At 41.0% G+C, this 19,082-nt stretch overlaps 1 long non-coding RNA gene across 2 annotated transcripts in view; it reads left to right on the top strand.

The window, feature by feature from the left end:
- LOC120383867 overlaps positions 1-19,082 on the top strand; it is a 605,485-nt gene that overhangs the window by 231,365 nt on the left and 355,038 nt on the right. For both annotated transcript variants that reach the window (XR_005588607.1, XR_005588572.1), the window contains exon 2: positions 10,867-10,953. This is a non-coding gene — a long non-coding RNA (uncharacterized LOC120383867). The remainder of the gene's footprint in view (positions 1-10,866; positions 10,954-19,082) is intronic.

Here is a 19,082-nt window from a genome sequence, read left to right as displayed (position 1 = left end):
GTTTTGAAGCCAGATATGTCTTTTGCCCCCACTACTCCCCTTGGAAAGCTGTTCCAGAACTTCACTCCTCTGATGGTTAGAAACCTTCGTCTAATTTCAAGTCTAAACTTCCTGATAGCCAGTTTATATCCATTTGTTCTTGTGTCCACATTGGTACTGAGCTTAAATAATTCTTCTCCCTCCCTGGTATTTATTCCTCTGATATTTTTATAGAAAGCAATCATATCTCCCCTCAGCCTTCTTTTGCTTAGGCTAAACAAGCCAAGCTCTTTGAGTCTCCTTTCATATGACAGGTTTTCCATTCCTCGGATCATCCTACTAGTCTTTCTCTGAACCTGTTCCAGTTTGAATTCATCCTTCTTAAACATGGGAGACCAGAACTGCACACAGTATTCCAGATGAGGTCTCACCAGTGCCTTGTATAATGGTGCTAACACCTCCTTATCTCTACTGGAAATACCTCATCTGATGCATCCCAAGACCGCATTAGCTTTTTTCACAGCCATATCACATTGGAGGCTCATAGTCATCCTGTGATCCACCAATACTCTGAGGTCCTTCTCCTCCTCTGTTACTTCCAGCTGATGCCTCCCCAGCTTATAACAATAGTTCTTGTTATTAATCCCTAAATGCATGACCTTGCACTTTTCACTATTAAATTTCATCCTATTACTATTACTCCAGTTTACAAGGTCATCCAGATCTTCCTGTAGGATATCCCGGTCCTTCTCTGCATTGGCAATACCTCCCAGCTTTGTGTCATCCACAAAATTTATTAGCACATTCCCACTTTTTGTGCCAAAGTCAGTAATAAAAAGATTAAATAAGATTGGTCCCAAAACCGATCCCTGAGGAACTCCACTAGTAACCTTCCTCCAGCCTGACAATTTACCTTTCAGTACTGCCCATTGTAGCCTCCCTTTTAACCAGTTCCTTATCCACCTTTCAATTTTCATATTGATCCCTATCTTTTCCAATTTAGCTAATAATTCCCCATGTGGAACCGTATCAAATGCCTACTGAAATCGAGGTAAAGTAGATCCACTGCATTTCCTTTGTCTAAAAAATCTGTTACCTTCTCAAAGAAGGAGATCAGGTTGGTTTGGCACAATCTACCTTTTGTAAAACCATGTTGTATTTTGTCCCAATTACCATTGTCCTCAATGTTCTTGACTACTTTTTCCTTCAAATTTTTTTCCAAGACCTTGCATACTACAGATGTCAAACGAACAGGCATGTAGTTGCCCAGATCACTTTTTTTCCCCTTTCTTAAAAATAGGAACTATGTTAGCAATTCTCCAGTCATACGGTACAACCCCTGAGTTCACAGATTCATTAAAAATTCTTGCTAATGGGCTTGCAATTTCATGTGCCAGTTCCTTTAATATTCTTGGATGAAGATTACCTGGGCCCCCTGATTTTGTCCCATTAAGCTGTTCGAGTTTGGCTTCTACCTCGGATGTGGTAATATCTACTCCATAGCCTCATTCCTATTTGTCATCCTACCATTATCCCTAAGCTCCTTATTAGCCTCATTAAAGACTGAGGCAAAGTATTTGTTTAGATATTGGGCCATGCCTAGATTATCCTTAACCTCCACTCCATCCTCAGTGTTTAGCGGTCTCACTTCTTCTTTCTTTGTTTTCTTCTTATTTATATGGCTATACAACCTTTTACTATTGGTTTTAATTTCCTTTGCAAGAGAAAACTCTACATGGCTTTTCGCCTTTCTAACTTTATCCCTATATGTCCTGACCTCAATAAGGTAGCTTTCCTTGCTGATCACTCCCATCTTCCAACACTTGTAGGCTTTCTGCTTTTTCTTAATCACCTCTCTGAGATGCTTGCTCATCCAGCTTGGTCTACAATTCCTGCCTATGAATTTTTTCCCCTTTCTTGGGATGCAAGCTTCTGCAACTTTGACTTGAAGTAATTCCAGGCTTCCTCCACCTTTAGATCCCCAAGTTCTTCAGTCCAATCCACTTCCCTAACTAATTTCTGTAATTCTTTAAAGTTAGCCCTTTTGAAATAAAAAACCCTAGTCACAGATCTATTTTTGTTTATCTTTCCATTTAGTTTAAACTGAATTAGCTCATGATCACTCGAACCAAAGTTGTCCCCTACAACCATTTCTTCTATGAGGTCCTCACTTCTCACCAAAATCAAATCTAAAATGGCATCCCCTCTTGTTTGTTCAGCAACTACTTGGTGAAGGAATCCATCAACTATTGCATCTAGGAAAATCTGAGCCCTATTATTATTATTAATAGCACCTGTCCTCCAGTCTACATCTGGGAAGTTGAAGTGTCCCGTGATCACACAATTCCCATTAGTATTTACTTCATTAAAAACATTAAAAAGGTCTCTATCCATACCCAAATCAGATCCCGGTGGTCTATAGCACACCCCAAGTACTATCTCAGGGGAGGCTCTAGTAGCTTTCTTCCCCAATGTGATTTTTGCCCAGACTCTGTCTTATCCATTTCATCCCTTCTTATTTCTTTACAGTCAACCTCATCATTGACATACAATGCTACTCCACCACCTTTGCCTTTATTTCTGTCTTTCCTAAGCACATAGCCTTCAATACCTGTACTCCAGTCATGACTACTATTCCACCATGTTTCTGTTATCCCTATAATATCCGGTTTCACTTCTTGCACCAGTAACTCTAGTTCCTCCATTTTGTTACCTAGGCTCCACACATTGGTGTACAAACATCTTAATTCTTGTTGTTTGGCTTCAGTCACATTCTTTACCCGATTAGGCCCAAATGTTCTACCGCCAGTATCACCTATTAGAATTGTATCTACACTACCCTTCCTCCATATGTCCATTCTCCTACCCATGACAGTATCCCTTCTTGCTTCGTTTTCTTCCCTCTCAATGTTAAAATCCAGCGTGGAGATTACCTGGACATCTCCCAACCATCTCCCCCCAATTCCTAGTTTAAAGCTCTCTTAATCAATTGTGCAAGCCTCCATCCTAGAAGTCTATTTCCCTCCCTACTCAGGTGAAGTCCATCTTGCGAGACCAGTCCTCTGTCCATGAATGCCTCCCAGTGGCCATACATCCCAAAGCCCTCCTTATAGCACCACTGCCTGAGCCATCTGTTGATCACCATAATCTTGTCACACCTTTGTTGCCCTTCTCTAGGAACAGGCAGAATCCCACTGAAGATCACCTGAGCCTCCATTTCCTTAAGTGTCTTCCCCAGCCTGTCATAGTCTCCCTTGATACATTCCAGCAAGAATCTAGTCGTATCATTCGTTCCCACATGAAGGACAATCAGCGGATTCTTTCCCGCTCCCGTTAGGATCCTCTTCAGCCTCAGGTCCACATCCCATATCTTAGCACCGGGCAGACAGCACACCCTTCTTTCTCTGGATCAGCTCTGGTTACAGGCCTGTCTATTCTTCTCAGTAAGGAGTCCCCAATCACATAGACCTACCTTTTCTTGGTGACAATATGATTCTCCGGTCTATCCCCTGTTCCTTCTGGCTGCTAGTCCTCTCGATTCCTATTCACCGTTGCAATCCTCTGCAACCCATCCCGGATCCCCTGGGGCTCATGTTTGATGTCATTTCCATTGACTCTTCCCCTCTCCTTATAGAGCTAGCTGCTCTTCTCTTCTTCCTTGCCCTCTCACCTTCAGTGACCATCTGCTGTGCCCCTTCTTCATTTTCCAACTCCGCAAACCTATTCCTGAGCTCTGTTTCTCCTTCACTAGCCTGTATTTTCCTCTGCCTGGTTCACCATCCACTTTCCTCACCCAGCAGTCTCCCCTCAAAGTTCTTTGGTCCTGCTTCCATCTGCAAGTTTGAGCTTTTTCCTTCAGCCTCATCCTGTCTTTGCTCCATCATCCACTCGAACCCCCTTCTAAACTCGACCAGAGTTTCCGCCTTCATCTCCAGTCCTCGGATCTTTTCTTCCATTAGCTCTATCAGGCGGCACTTCATGCAGATGAAACTCTTATCAGGTACCCCTCCAGAATCATGTACATGCCGCAGCTTCCACATCCAGTCATCTTCATTGTGTCTTCCACTGCTTGGGTCACTACAACTGCTGCCTCTGTATCTGTCATAGGCTTCCCACCTAAATCCTGTAAATCTAGGAAACACAAACCAACCCAAAACACCACCACCCACAGCAAAACAACCCCCAACAAGCACCAAGACACTGCTAGAATACAGCACACTCCCTTCAGTAGCCTGTATGTTCCTCTGCCTGCCTCTCTTAGCTTTCCCCCAAACTCCCCCTGCAAACTCCCCTGTTTACAGCTCTGTTTGCTGGCTCCTGTGCTGCTGCAGCTGTCTATGCCACTGACTGACTGGCTGGCTACCTTTATAGGACCCCTAGTCAGAGAAGCTCTGCCCCCTACTCAGGGCTCAGCATCTCTTCCAGCACACTGCCCCTACCAGCCTCCACACATACAAATACAACTACAACTACAAATAGCTACAAATACCTTCTCCTCCAACAGAAGTCCCACTCAAACTCCCCTGTTTACAGCTGTGTTTGCAGCTCCTGTGCCGTGGCAGGAAAAAAATGTCTTCAGGGAAACATTGGCAGTGGTAAAGATTGCAATTCAGCCCTCTACCACTTACTCATCTCAGTGTGGTATGAACTATAACGATCACAAACCTGAAGCAAAATTCAGCTGAAACTGTCAACTTTTTAGATAGTTTTGCTTGAGGTAGTGCAAAAGCAACTTTCCTCATCATTTCAGCCCTTAACGTAAATGGGTCCAGGCCTCTTTGACACCTGGCCCAAGTTAGCAGGAAGATTTGAAATTGGCTTGAGTTTCAGAACCGACTGAAAGCCATAGTCAGACACATTTTGCCAGGCTTTGATTTTTCAATATGAAATTTTAGCACAGCTAATACCCTGACATCTCTTCAAAGGAAAGTTTAGTTGCTAATTAAGTTCTCTATCCTGTTCCCAGTAAACTCAATTGACCGTAGCAATGTGGGATCAGGCCATAAATTAATACTTTAACTTTCAGAAGATTTTAAAATGTTGCATAAAAAGAAAAGATGCAAAAGAATGGTAGGTATGTTATGCAAAATGGAACCTCAGAATTCATAGTAGACAGGATAGATGGATATAATACCTCTTAACTGGATTACAGTCAGATATTAACTCCTCAGCTACCTACTATATAATATGGAATAAAGGAAGTCATGACAAGATGTTAATATAATTTCACTTGTCCATGGGGGTCACGTAAGCTGAAGTCATTCCATTATCTCTCTTTCTCTTCACCACTAGTCCTGACCCTAGAAAAGATGACATTCTTATGTTAAGGAGGTGCAATTTGTCATCTGATGAGCAGTATTAATTCCAATGCATTTAGCATCAGCCTTTAATACAATAAAACACAGCTTTTTTTTACTCCAAAAAACAAAACCAAAACCAAAAAAGACGGTCCCTGCCTCTAAGACCTTACAAGCTGAGTACAAGACGGACTGACAGTGGAGTACAAGGAAATAATGTGACAGTATTGATCAGCGTAATAGGCAGTGGTCTTAGCACATGGGCAGCCTAACAATTGTCAAGTTTTTGCTAGGCATCAAAACAAAGAAGAGCTTCACTGGGGAAGACGCTTAAAGAAATGGAGGCTCAGGTAATGTTTAATGGGATTCTACCTGTCCCGATAGGAGGAGAACGAAGGCAAGATAAGATTACGACAATAGCCGGCTCAGGCAGTGGTGCTATAAGGAGGATTTTGGGATGTTCAGCCATTGGGAGGCATCCACCGACTGTTCTCATGGGATGGACTCCACCTGAGTAGGGAGGAAAATAGATTTCTGGGGTGGAAGTTAACACAACTGATTAAAAGAGCTTTAACAGCTTTAAACTAGGAATTCAGGGGAGATGGCTAGGAGACGCCCATGTAATCTCAGTGCCTGATTCTAGTATTGAGCAAGAGGAAAATCAAGTAAAAGAGGATATAGCGATGGAGAAAGGTAGATGGAGAGAGGGTAGAAGAATGGGCAACAAGGGAAAAGATAGTGCTAATACCTGAGAGTAACAGTCAGGTAGGTGATAATGGCAATAAAATGAGGGTACCTAATCGGGCAAGAAATCTGGGTGAAGCCAAGCAGAAACAACTAAGATATCTAGACACCAGTGCAGAAAGTGTAGGGGGAAGTGAAAAGTCCCAAAAGCAAAGCAAAACTGGACCATGCAAAAGAAATGAAAACCAACAGTAAAAGGTTTGTTAGCCATATGAATAAAAAGAAAACAAGGAAAGAAGTTGGACCACTAAGCATTGACGATGGGAAGGAGAATAAAGTTAATCTAGGTACGGCCCAACACCTAAACAAACACTTTGCCTCAGTTTTTAATAAGAGTATTGAGGAACATGGGGGCAGTAGCAGGGTGGCTAATGAGAATGAGGATATGGAGGTAGAAATTACCACATCTGAGATGGAAGCCAAACTCAAACAGCTTAATGGAGCCATTTTGGGGGGCCCCCGATAATCTCCATACAAGAATATTAAAGGAATTGGCACATGAAATCGCTAGCCCAATAGCAAGGAGTTGTACTGGACTGAAGAATTGCAAATATAATACCTACATTTAAGAAAGGGGAAAAAAAGTGACCTGGCAAACTGCAGGCCCATTAGTTTGCCCTCAGTTCTATGCAAGGTCTTAGAACAAACTTTGAAAGAGAGAATTGTTAAGGATATAGACGAAAACAGCAAATGGGATAAAATACATCATGGTTTTACAAAAGATAGATTGTGAAAGACCAATCTGATCTCTTTCTTTGAAAAGATAACTCATTTTCTAGACAAAGGAAATGCAGTAGATCTAATTTACCTGGATTTCAGTGAACCATTTGGTACAGTTCCATATGGGAAATTATTAGATAAACTGGAGAAGATGGGGATTAAGAACTGAAAGGTGGGTAAGGAAGCGGCTAAATGGGAAACTACAACCTGTCATGCTAAAAGGTGAACTGTCAGGGAGGGAGGTTACTAGTGGAGCACTTCAGAGATCACATTGCTCTTGGGACCAGTCTTTTTTCATTAATGATTCTGGCACAAAAAGTGGGACTGTCCTAATTTGCAGATAACACAAAGTTGGGAGGTATTGCCAAAACAGAGGAGGACTGAAATATCATACAAGAAGATCTGGGCAACCTTGAAAACTGGAGTAGTAGAAATGGGATGAAATTAATAATGCCAATGAAAGGTCATGCACCTAGAGACAAACAACAATATTTTTTCTATAAGCTGGAGTTTTATCAGTTGGAAACAACAGAGGAAGAGAAAGACCTGGGAATATTGGTTGATCACAGGGTGACTATGAGCCATGAATGTGATGCTGTTATGAAAAAGGGTTAACACAATCCTAGGAGGCAACAGGCAAGGTATTTCCAGTAGAGATAGGGAAATATTATTGTAATTATATAAGGCACTGGTGTGACCTCATCTGGAATACTGTCTTCAGTTCTGGTCTTCAATGCTTAAGAAAGATGAATTCAAACTGGAACGGGTGCAGAGAAAGCCTACTAGGACAATCAGAGGAATGGAGAACCTACCTGACAAGAAGAGACTTAGATCTTAGCTTGTGTAGCATAACAAAATGAAGGCTGAGGGGAGATATTATTATTCTCTATCAATACATCAGAAGGATAAACAGGAGTTACTTAAGCTAAGGACAAATGTTGGCACAAGAACAAATGGATATAAACTGGCCATCAACAAATTTAGACTTGAAATTAGATAAAAATTTCTAACCATTAGAGGAATGAAATTCTGGAACAGCCTTTCAGGAGGTGTAGTGGGGGCAAAACACCTAACTTATTTTAAGACTGAGCTTGATATGTTGGTGGCAGGGATAGTGTGATGAGGCTGCCTACAACGGCATATGGTCCATCCATGACTGCTATTATAATCTCTGGGGGGCGGGGGTTCACCTTCCTCTGGTGCATGGGGCATGGGTCACTTTTGCTGTTTTGAATTGGAGTAAATGGTGGACTCTCTGAAACTTGAAATCTTTAAATCAAGACGTGAGGGCTTCAGTAACTCCGTCAGAAGTTATGTGCCTATGACAGAAGTGGGTGGGTGAAATTGGATGGCCTGTCATGTGCAGACAGTCAGACTAGATTATCTTGATGGTCCCTTCACGCCTTAAAGTCTATGACTGAATCACTCTTCATGGACAGTATCTTACATACCACCTAGAGTCATCCTCAACTTCATAAATTTGGGTACAATATTGTCTATGCGGTAAATGACATTTTGTAGGAAAATGTTATAGAGTAACACTCATGCATTTGAATAGTCAGTGTATTTTCTTATAAATTAACTTTTTTTGTATAAGTGGGTGCAATTCTAGGACTGTATTTTACTGTGCACTGTCCCTTTAAGATATAGAACTGTGCTGAAGTGGCTAAAGAGACATAGCTCTTGGTGACCAGATAGGGTCAGAAGATTTTGGTGCTCCTCCAGCAGTGTGGCTTGTGCAAACTCTGTGTGTATTTGCCAGACTCTAACAATAGTTTTAATAAAACCCTCCAGTTTTAAAGAGTCCCCAGGCCTCTGAGTGTAACTCTACCTCCTTTTAAGGGTCTTTGGGGCCTCATTTGTTTCTACCATCGCAGCTATAAGACAACATGCTGACAAATGCAGCACTGGAGTCTGGACAGAGAATCTCCAACAGCTGAGCAATGACTACCAGAAACAATTTGTTCTCAACTGCAGGGCAAAATGGTCACAGCCTGAGAAGACGGAGACTACTATATTCATGTTGGTACCTCTTCCAGCATGAATGGAATGGTCAGTATACTGCGAGGTATGTGGACACAGATTCTGCATGGACTCAGCAGAAGGCTGTACACTGGCCTTGTTTAGGAATGTCACCACTTGGATTTCTCATCTGTTTCTTCAATGTCTGATAACTTGCTGTGCGTTACTCTCTAAATACTCATCTGGTCTTGTTATCTGAACCTTGTCCTTCTTGCCCCTCCCTGTTTCTTTTGTATGCATTTATTATGTCTTTATTTAGGCCCCAGTCATGCAGTCTGACCCATGTAGGTGCACCCTTACCCCCATGTGGAGTCCCATTGCCGTTATCTGGGTCGTCTTCTAGCACAGGGTTCTGTCCATGCAGATCCGATTGCAGGATGGAGGCCTTAGGGCCTGATTCTCATTTACACTAAGTTCCCTTTACATCACCCTGGCAGCATAAAGTGGTCTTAAAGTGACGTAAATTACATTTATATTCACCTTAAGGCCCCACTATGATGCCACGTGTAAATGACTAATCAAGGTGCAAGGCCATGATGCAATGTTTGACAATTCTATAACTGCCTGTCTCATATCAGGGAAACGTCTATTTTACATGTGTTATTTCTTTGAGCTGTTTAATGCCAGAATGGTGTAAAGAGGCCCTACTGTACATGAGAATCAGGTCTTTAGACTGTAAGAATTTCAGGGCATGGCGCCTATGTTTTGTTCTCTATGCTTGTAAAGTTGCCTTCACATTTCTGAGTCCTGTAAAATAGATAACAGTAAATGATCTCAGAGTTCACTAGAACTTCGTGCTGAATCCTAAATTATCCTGAGTATTCCTGCATAATTCACTATTTTTTATGTGTCGTTGTGTTTTCTCTGACATGCTGGCCTGATTAATTGTTTCTTACAAAATACAGAACTGTCATGTACATGGAAGAGAATATATTTGTACTGTTCCTTACCTGTTGTTACTATTCTTTTGCCACAGTTTTTCTGCACGGGAAAATAATTTTTAGCTTGACAATAAAACCAGTGTTTCTTAGTTCTTTGGGAAAATCATAATCACTGCTGTAGAGAGAGAAACAAAGAAGGTCTAAGATGATTAAGAAAATTACAGCATTGACTCTGTATGTGCTCAGAAACTGAGGAGAGAGGTAATATATTTGTGTTGTCAAGGCTTTATAGCACTTCAAAGTCACTGTTGCATTCTCTAATCATATATAATAAACAGGTAGTGGAATTACCCAGCATGGGGCTTGAGATTTTGAGTCCTAGCACTGTACAGTAATGTTTATAAAGAGATTCTTTAGTAGTGGAAAAGGCAATTAAGAAAGGCATCAATGAAGCTGGAGTTTTTAGCATATGGCTGAAACACAGGGAGTTGAGGAGGGGGAAGTTAAACCACTGCAGGGCTGTTTAGAATGGTTCTTAAATTATTAACAATGAATTGTTTTGTTCCTTTCTTCAAATTGTCTTTTAGGTAATAGAGAAAGATGGCATTAGCTCTTAAAGTCTGATTCCCCACTTGTGCGGTCAGTTACACTGGGGTAAAATGCTACCACCTGTGTGACTGGAGAAATCTGAATTGATGACATTTTACATTCACTTTGCTCAGGTGCAAATGACTAATCTAGGTGCAAGGTCATGATAAGCAAGATGCGATGTTTGTCAATTCTATACCTGCCTGTCTAATACTGGGGAGACTTCTTCACACAGGTGGTTTCTATCAGTTGTTTAACTAATGTCAGAGGTATCGCTTCATTATGTTGTCTTTGAGGAAATGATTAGTGCTGATCTGCTGGCTATGGCTGTCTTTAGGCCAGGGATCGGCAACCTTTGGCACGCGGTTCGCCAGGGTAAGCACCCTGGCGGGCTGTACTGGTTTGTTTACCTGCCGCATCTGCCGGTTCGGCTGATCGTGGCTCCCACTGGCCGTGCTTTGCCACTCCAGGCCAATGGGGGCAGCGGGAAGCAGCGCGGGACGAGGGATTTGCTGACCGCTGCTTCATTTAGTTTAAAATGAAAAAAATGTTATGAAGAATGTTTCTAATGTATAGCGTCCAGCTAATAACTGAAGAGCCAACCAAAGCTCAGGAACTACCTGTTCCCATTGCAGGTGCAGAGCCTGAATTGCTGCAGGACAAGGACCATCACTAAGTAGATTCAATCTCTTTGCACATGGAGGGGCGTCACCAATTGACAGGTATGTGGAGTATTTTATTGCAGTTACCTGCCATAACGTCCTGGAGGTAAAGCAAGGTCTTTTGCCATTATGATTAGTATTTCTTCCACAGCAAGCCATTGCCAACTCTCAAGTTAGCAGGTAACTAAGACACTTCATGAACATGATGCGGTATATTCTGTACACCCGATGGTTAAACAGACAATCCCATGGATCCATAAGCTTCTTTAAATCGCTATTATTTTGGTCTGCATTCCTTTCTTGTCCTTTGCGTTTGTCTGTCTTCTAAATTCAGGCACAGAATAATAATTATACTTGGCAAAACAAGTAATTTTCATTATGATGATTCTGTAGCTTACACTTGTACCAGTTTTAGTTATGGTTTTAATAATGCCTTAAAAACAATTCTGCTCAGATGCCCTGTTTTTTGTATTTTCTTTATTAGTAGGGACAGTTGCATAAAAATAGATTCAATTTTTCTTATCAGTTCACCTTCTAGATTTACTCATATTGGTGAACATGCTCATTTAAAGGCACATGCTCATTTAAATCCTGTGGCACCTTATAGACTAACAGACGTTTTGCAGCATGAGCTTTCGTGGGTGCTCATTTAAGTTTGTCATTTCTCCTTTGAAATATCTTTACAATAATAATTCTCTCCCTCCCCAGCTCAGCATTTCTGACCACTTCTCTCTAGTTCCTCCTACATCCAGGTAGTGAAATACTGGCTTCAGTGAAGCCAATGGGAGCTTTGTCATTGACCTGAGTCGGGCCAGGAGTTCACCCAAAGTCTACTGTTCAGACTATTGCTGGAGATGGTCAAATATCTTGTTGTTAATTGACTGCAAATGAGAGTGGGAAAAGAAAAGAAAACCCTATACAGCAGTGATGCACCACCTGGAAAATGCAGTTACCTCCCTTACCATGGCCAGTGAAACTTACGTTCACTGCGCTGGCATTGCCCTGTGTAATTTATCTTGTTGATGGGGGAGGGTCGGGGGGGGGGCTGTCCCTGCAAGAGTCAATTCAATGAGATGACACAGATGGATGAGCAGGGACACTGTCCAGATAAATCTCATCCTTGAAGACACTCCTTATCTGTGTGAATTAATTTCTTCTTACGTGACGGTGTTTGTTTTGCAATTTGTTTGCTATTCAGCATTATGTATATTGCTCCATCCCTGTACAATGTACGGCTGAGTAGGCAAACTGTGCTAAACTTATAGCTGGTCCCTGCCTCAGAGGGCTTACCCTTGGAAGGCACAGGAGGTACAGCGATTTTGTAACTCAGATTTATTCTGTCTTCTATGGGTTATTTAATAGTGACGTTGTATCTGTCTGGAATATTACTGTTCAAAATGTAGCCCACAACGTGGCCAGTTGGCTCATGACCCATTCTCATCTGCAGTCATCTTGTGCAATTCACTGGTAACCACAACCTCAGCGAGACCACACATCTCAGGATGGAATAGTTCATGCTGGGAACCATAGTATCTGTGGGCCACATTCCCATGTTGAAAACAAAGGAAGTTGCCGTTTGCTCCATTTTTTGTAGAATTAGGTGTGACTGATAAGTTCCTGATAAGTGGCACCACTTGGCTTCTCCAGCCATAGATACTGGATTAGTTGCTGCCAGGATAGCATACAGGTTGCCATTAGGGGAGGGGAGTCACTTTCTAAAAGGTGAAAGGCTCCATTTTGAATACCTGATTAGATGCTAAAGAAATACACAGTTCCACAGTCACACAGGAAAGGTTTTTTAGGATAAAACAAACCAACAACAACATCCTGATGGAGAGGAAGTGACCGTAAAATAAAAAAAAATGGAAAAATAGAGAAGTTGATAGCAATTAACACAAATCAACCTATAGAAAATGCATACAGTTGATAAAGAAAGCTGAAGGTATCCTTTACAAATCTATGGCCAGTTGAGTAAAGCACAATAAAAAGGAATTCTTCAAATATATCAGGAGCAAACAAAATTCTAACAAGATGATAGCTCTGATAGGTAAGGATGGTAAAACTATCAGTCATTATGCACAAAAGTCATCACAGTCAATAAATATTTCTGTTCTGTATTTTGGAAAGAAACAGATTGATCTATTTTTGTATCTTACACTGATAAGGAAATACTTTTTATGACATCAGTAACTAGGGATGCTATTAAACAGCTAAACAGCTGCTATTAAAGTTAAACCTTTTTAAATTGGCAGGACTTGATAATGTGCCACCCAAGAGTAATAAAGGAACTGGCTGAGAAAATCACTGTATCATTTTAAATAAACCTTGGGACGCTGCCAGAGTTCTGGGTGTGACAGTTCTCAGGGTACCCAAAACTCTGAGTCAACTTGTTACCGTCTGCCTCCAGCATGAGGAAGTCTTGCCTGTCCCTAGCTAGGTATCAGTTCCCTACCACCCCCAGCCTGTCAGCCACTCATGCACTCTTCTCTGGGCTGTGCCAGCCCTATCTGCCTTGTAGGTTAATGATAGCTGCACCCCAGTCCCTGAGTCCCTTTGAAGCTTTCCCCAGTGATATCCAACACCTGGCACTGGCTACACAGGGAATTCCCAGATCTTCTGCCCCCAAGGAACCACTCTACCCCAGTTTACTAGTTTTACCTTAAATCCTCATTCCTAGATAACACACAGCACTCCAACAAACCTCCTTTTCTTTTAAGAAAGGATAGACATTTTATTAGAAACATGAGAAAATGATGGAAACCAATGGTTACAATACAAAACAAAATCATAAAACACAAACCTGAGTCTACACTGCTTAATAGTTACCTTTCCTATCTACTAAAGTAGGTTCTCCGCCCCCGTAAAGTTCAATCTGGCTGGCTTCACAGGAGCCAGGATCCAATTTTTCATGAGAACTCCCTTGCCTCTCAAGATGTCTCCTCAGTGAATGGATCTATAGTGTTTCTCCCCCTGTGTTATATTGAATAATCTTTTGTCTTTATTCATAAATAGTGTGGGTCTCTGTTGTAATGTTCCTTTTTTACCTCCAAGTGGTTATGGTTGTTTGCAGTTGTCTCTGATGGTTTTTCCATTGATAGTCTTGGGCTGGAGCAAGGCTAGATTACTGAGCCTTGTGCTACATCACCACCTAATTAAGTGGAATGATAAATCTCTCTTGCTCAAATGGGCCATCATTGAGAAATAATATCCCTTGGTGACAAATCTCTACACCAAGTCCATACAGCATATTTTCCATATAGTTACAATATTCCTTAAACAGTACTTGTGTATACATCTCACAATGATATGAGTCTTGATAAGTCGGAAGCTTTCTGGAGATAATTTACATGTTAGTCTTTGTGGGTAAATAGCCTGCAAGACATGTTTGGTGTAGTGAATTTGTCAGGTCTGAGGTGAGTTGTTTGAAAAGAACTGCGGACCCTTTGGAAAGGACTCTCACTGTCACTCCAGGGGACTAGAAAAAAAAATATTGTGCCATTATTTCAATCAGGAAAATAGGATGAACGAGGTAACTATAGAGCAGTTAAATCAGTGAAGGCTAGTATGAAATCTGTAAAAAGTATTAAAGGATGGTGGTATAATTAATGCCAAGCAACATGATTTTATGTAAAATAGTCATTTTCAAATAAAACTGCTATCATTTTTTTGAGGAGATCACAACTGTTGTTAATAAAGATAACTGTTGACATGATATACTTTGACTTAGGGATTTAATATACTTCTGATTTAGAGAGACAATATCCCACCTGGCCTTAAAATCGATGAATCAATAGTTTTACCCTGATCTATTTAGTTTCTTATAATGTGTTTATTTGACTTCAGTGGGAATAAATATTGCAGGATCTGGCCCTACCAGAATTACAACACTGATGTTAATTTCCTGTTCCTAAAAACTGGTTTGCACTACAGATGGGCTCTTGAGTTTAAGCCATAGGTGGTTACATTTTTGTGGTAGGTGACCTGATTCCTATAAGCACAGTTTCTACAGTACTCCAGCACCTTTCCAGATGGTAGAGGTTATATAAATGGAATGAGTTGTTCTAAATCTCATGGATAAGCAAATCTTCCTTCTTAAAATGTTTTATTCTTTACCAAAATTATAATCAATATTTGAGAATTCCTTCAGCATTTGAATTAAACCATGAGTTGAAGAATTATATTCTTAAAAAACTAACCCAAACAAACAAAACACACAGGTTTGGTGATATAAAGTGTTGTACCCACCATTATAACACCTCAGGCAGGCCATAAGATAGCAGATTTAAACCTCTAATGAAACTTGGGAGTGTGTGTACTATTTTCCATTCTCATTACTATCCTTGTCATGAGAACAAATTCATATTGTACATCTCCTGCTTGCATTACAATCCCAGTCACCAAAATTAGGTGCCAGAATTTAAATCCTTCATATATTCTATGGAATAGGAAACTGTGCCATGATGACCTTTTCAATGTTCTCTAATTTGATTGGCTCATCATTGCTGGCTCCTCAGCCTCTGTGGCCTGAGAAAGAAGTGGAAATGAACTGTCAGTGTACAGAATGCTGCAAAGGTTAACTAGTGCAGCGTGGAATTGTCTTTCATAGATACTGCTGGGTATTAAAACTCTGTCTTCTCTATGCAATAAAGATTGTAATGAGAACAGGAAATAATACAATATAATTCCATTCTTGTGACAAGTGGAAGGAGTTTGAGACTGAACGTCTCTCGAGATTGGAAGTAAGTTATAGAGACTTTCACCTCTAAGGTAGTGGTTCAGCTCCAGCTGATGACTGAATGGGAGTGAAATTTGGTTGCAATCCAATGATTGTTTAGCAGTGAAAGGAGTCTGGTGGACTCAAGCCAGTTCTTGGGGGACAAGTGGCCACGCTGGGAGAAAACATTAACAATTTTCATTCATGAGCACCCTTTCTGGTGGTCGAGTAGAGAGGTCAAGAAATAGAATTAGCTATGGAGACTGGCATATTTCTCATCACTACTGGAAAAGAAAATGAACATTGGCTCAATGGAATAGAGTTGTGATGGGCAAAGCTCTAAAGATCCAGCCAGACCAGACAAGCATCTAAGATTCTGTAACTTATCCAAAAGTCCTGAGTGCAAATGTAACCCACACACTTCCTGGGCGTGGTGTTCTGGCCCATCTAGTGGCACTGAGACCACTTAGAGATAAAATGAGTCTGTTCTACAGCTTCAGCTAAGAGCCAATTGGCTTTTAGCACATGCAGTAGAGGCTCATGTACTAAGCTCCAGAGGTCCCCTGTTCAATCCTGCCCACCGACAACTGGGGTCTGTCAGCATAACAGAAAATGTTGTGAGAACAGACACTCTCATGCCAACTTGTAACTTCTATCTGTTGTCCCATTCCCAGCTAGAACCCAGAAGTAGCAATGATAAGTCATACAAAATGTTCTTTACTAGAGATTTTCTCTTGTAATGATTTCAGAGGTGTAAATTAGATAACTTGTGCCAACCTATGTGGTTACTCTGGGTAGTCATTTATGTAGAACTCCCACCAAGCAATCAGATTTTTAAAAAATGTTCAGCATTGGTCTAATTCTGCTCCTGATTAAGTTAATGGGAGTTTTACTATTGATTTTAATGGGAGCAGAATTAGACCAATGCTGAATGCATTTGAACTCCCACTCAATGAATTTACAATCTAAAGTCCTAATGCCTCAACCTCATATATTCAGGCAGACCTACATGCCTGCTCAGACTTCAGTGGGGTTACACACCGGTGCTCAGGTCCATGCATGCTCATGAGTTTGCAGCATCAGGGCCTGAATTACAAAAGACAAACCAACAAAAGACAAGAAAGGACTGCTGTGTGGCCAACTGTCATGATTTTATCATGAGTCTTGCAATATCTAGCACTTTTTCTTAAAGCCCTGACCACTGGAATCAAGAGATTGCATGAGAATCTCAGCTTTCATTTTAAAACAAGTAAATTTCTCTGTCATGGTTGCAGAGATATGCTTGAAAAGATGAAGCGAGTGAACCCAAAAGGTTCAAAAATTATAGAAGGCAAAGAAAAACAAAATGTACGTTAAAAACCCTTATGATTCTTAAACCAATCTTCTGATTTTGGGGAGGCTGACTGATCATTTTTGACTGCCTGGGGTTGACAACACTGACATCGTGGATAACAGCTGAGGAAAAGGAAGGCATGGGGATTATTGATGGAGTGGAAAGACTCAAAAGGGGTGTGTTTGACATGGTCAAAGCAAGGGGAAAAAATGACTTTTATCAGTGATCTTTTCAATAGGCAGGAGGAGACTAGTGAGACGCAGGGAGACCAGAAGGAGTTTACATTGATCACGGTGAGAAATGACTAGCATGTGGACAAGTCCTTTTGAAACTGAGATAATGAGGACAAGGTAGGTTTTGGTGATGGAGAATTATAAGTGGCAGGACTTGGAGACAGACTGGATGGGAGCTGGGGGAAAAAGAAGTGTGGCGACTACACAAAGTTTGCAGGTGTGGGACATGAGGGGTTGTCCCTGGAGATCGAGGCATGAGGAAAGGGCTTAGGGGAAAAGATAAATTCAGCTTGGGTGAGTCTGAATGCGAAACGGCTGAACATTGAAGGGGAACTGTCAGAGAGAGAACTTGAGATGGGGATAGAGAGGTACATTTAAAAGACAGCAGCATAAAGGTGGTAGTTAAAACAATGGGAGAAAAGAACTCAGATTATAAATGGAGCCCAGGAGCAGAGAAGCCATAATTCTAACATATTTCAATGGATGTGTATATACCTTACATAAGTAAGGCTTCTCATACTTGTAATGCTGTTAGCCCTGATGTCCTGGTCAAATCTCATTTCCAGTAATTACATCTTATCTTCCCAAGTTCTCCTGTCTACAATGTCTATCAACAGTAACTATAGACTGTATAATATGTAGCGTTTCAAAAGCTCTTTGGGATCCTTTGGGATGAAAATTACTCCATTAGTGTAAGATATAATTATCCTTCTGACTGTGTTCTCACCCTTGATGTGTGTGTGTAATTCCTATTCATGTTGGGAATAATGTACTGGAATTTAGAGTAGAATAGGCCCTCATATGCATTCAAACTAATATAAACAACTTGACATGTATGCTCTTTTTGGAGATCCCTAATTTGCACTATTTTCAATAGATAAAAACAGTCATATCAAGGGACAAGATATCATTGAAAGGACATCTTATCACTCTGTAATGTATGTATAGTTTAAAAAATAATAAGTACTACAGTATCATTAGTACTCTTATGACATAGAGTCTTTCATTTTAAAAAGCATCTTGTTTATAATTTAAAAGTGCTAAAACTTAGAGCTGAAAAGAAGAGTGGAGCCTTTATGTACTGTAAAGGTGAATGAGTGATCATTGCACTGGTAAGAATAGAGTCTCAAAATGCTTTACAAATACTGGATACAATAAACACCTCTGAAGTACAGTAAGTGTGAGGTCATTTTTCATATGGACACAGTTAAAGTGGCTTGTCCACGATCACATAGTGTCTGACTTCCAGGGTTGTGCTTACACAGTACCGGGGGGGACACACACCTATCTGAACCATCCAGATTTGTATATGCTAAATATGATCAACCCTAACCCTTAATGTTACCCTGGTGCCTTTTGTGTTCCTTGCAATAGATCAGAGTCACCACTCTGTTTTAATCAATAGAAAGAGGTTATTTGGTGAGGCTGCTGGACAGAGACAGACTGTTTTTAGTTTCTGAAGAAATGCTGTATCATTGATAGTTTTGTTTATGGAGTAGTCTTTGGAGAGAAGCTGTAACATATAGCAGAGAGATTGTTTGGTGCTTTAGTGTCTAAATGTGGAGGCAGTTCTTGGGACAAAGTGGATTCCTAGGAAATGGGCTTTGGTGAGATTTCTGGAGGAAGGGATTCCATGCATGCTGTTTGTGAGCACCTCTGTTCCAGGATTTATGTATATGTGGTCATAAAGCAAATTATATTTATTCCCAGACTCCATGTCATTGATTTCTCCTCCACTGAGAGTCTACCCTCAAAGCCCCAGAATTCTGCTACCGGTTGGCAGATGGACAATACTGGTGTCATCACTGGAGGTTTTTAAGAACAGGTTAGACAAATACCTGTCAGGAATGGTCAAGTTATTACTTACTCCTGCTTTGAGTGCAGGGGACTGGACTAGATGACCTCTCGA

Source organism: Mauremys reevesii, linkage group 1 (genome assembly GCF_016161935.1).
Source record: "Mauremys reevesii isolate NIE-2019 linkage group 1, ASM1616193v1, whole genome shotgun sequence".
Classification (NCBI taxonomy): domain Eukaryota; kingdom Metazoa; phylum Chordata; order Testudines; family Geoemydidae; genus Mauremys; species Mauremys reevesii.
Note: the sequence above shows the minus strand (reverse complement) of the source record. Positions and strands in the feature narration are given on the sequence as shown.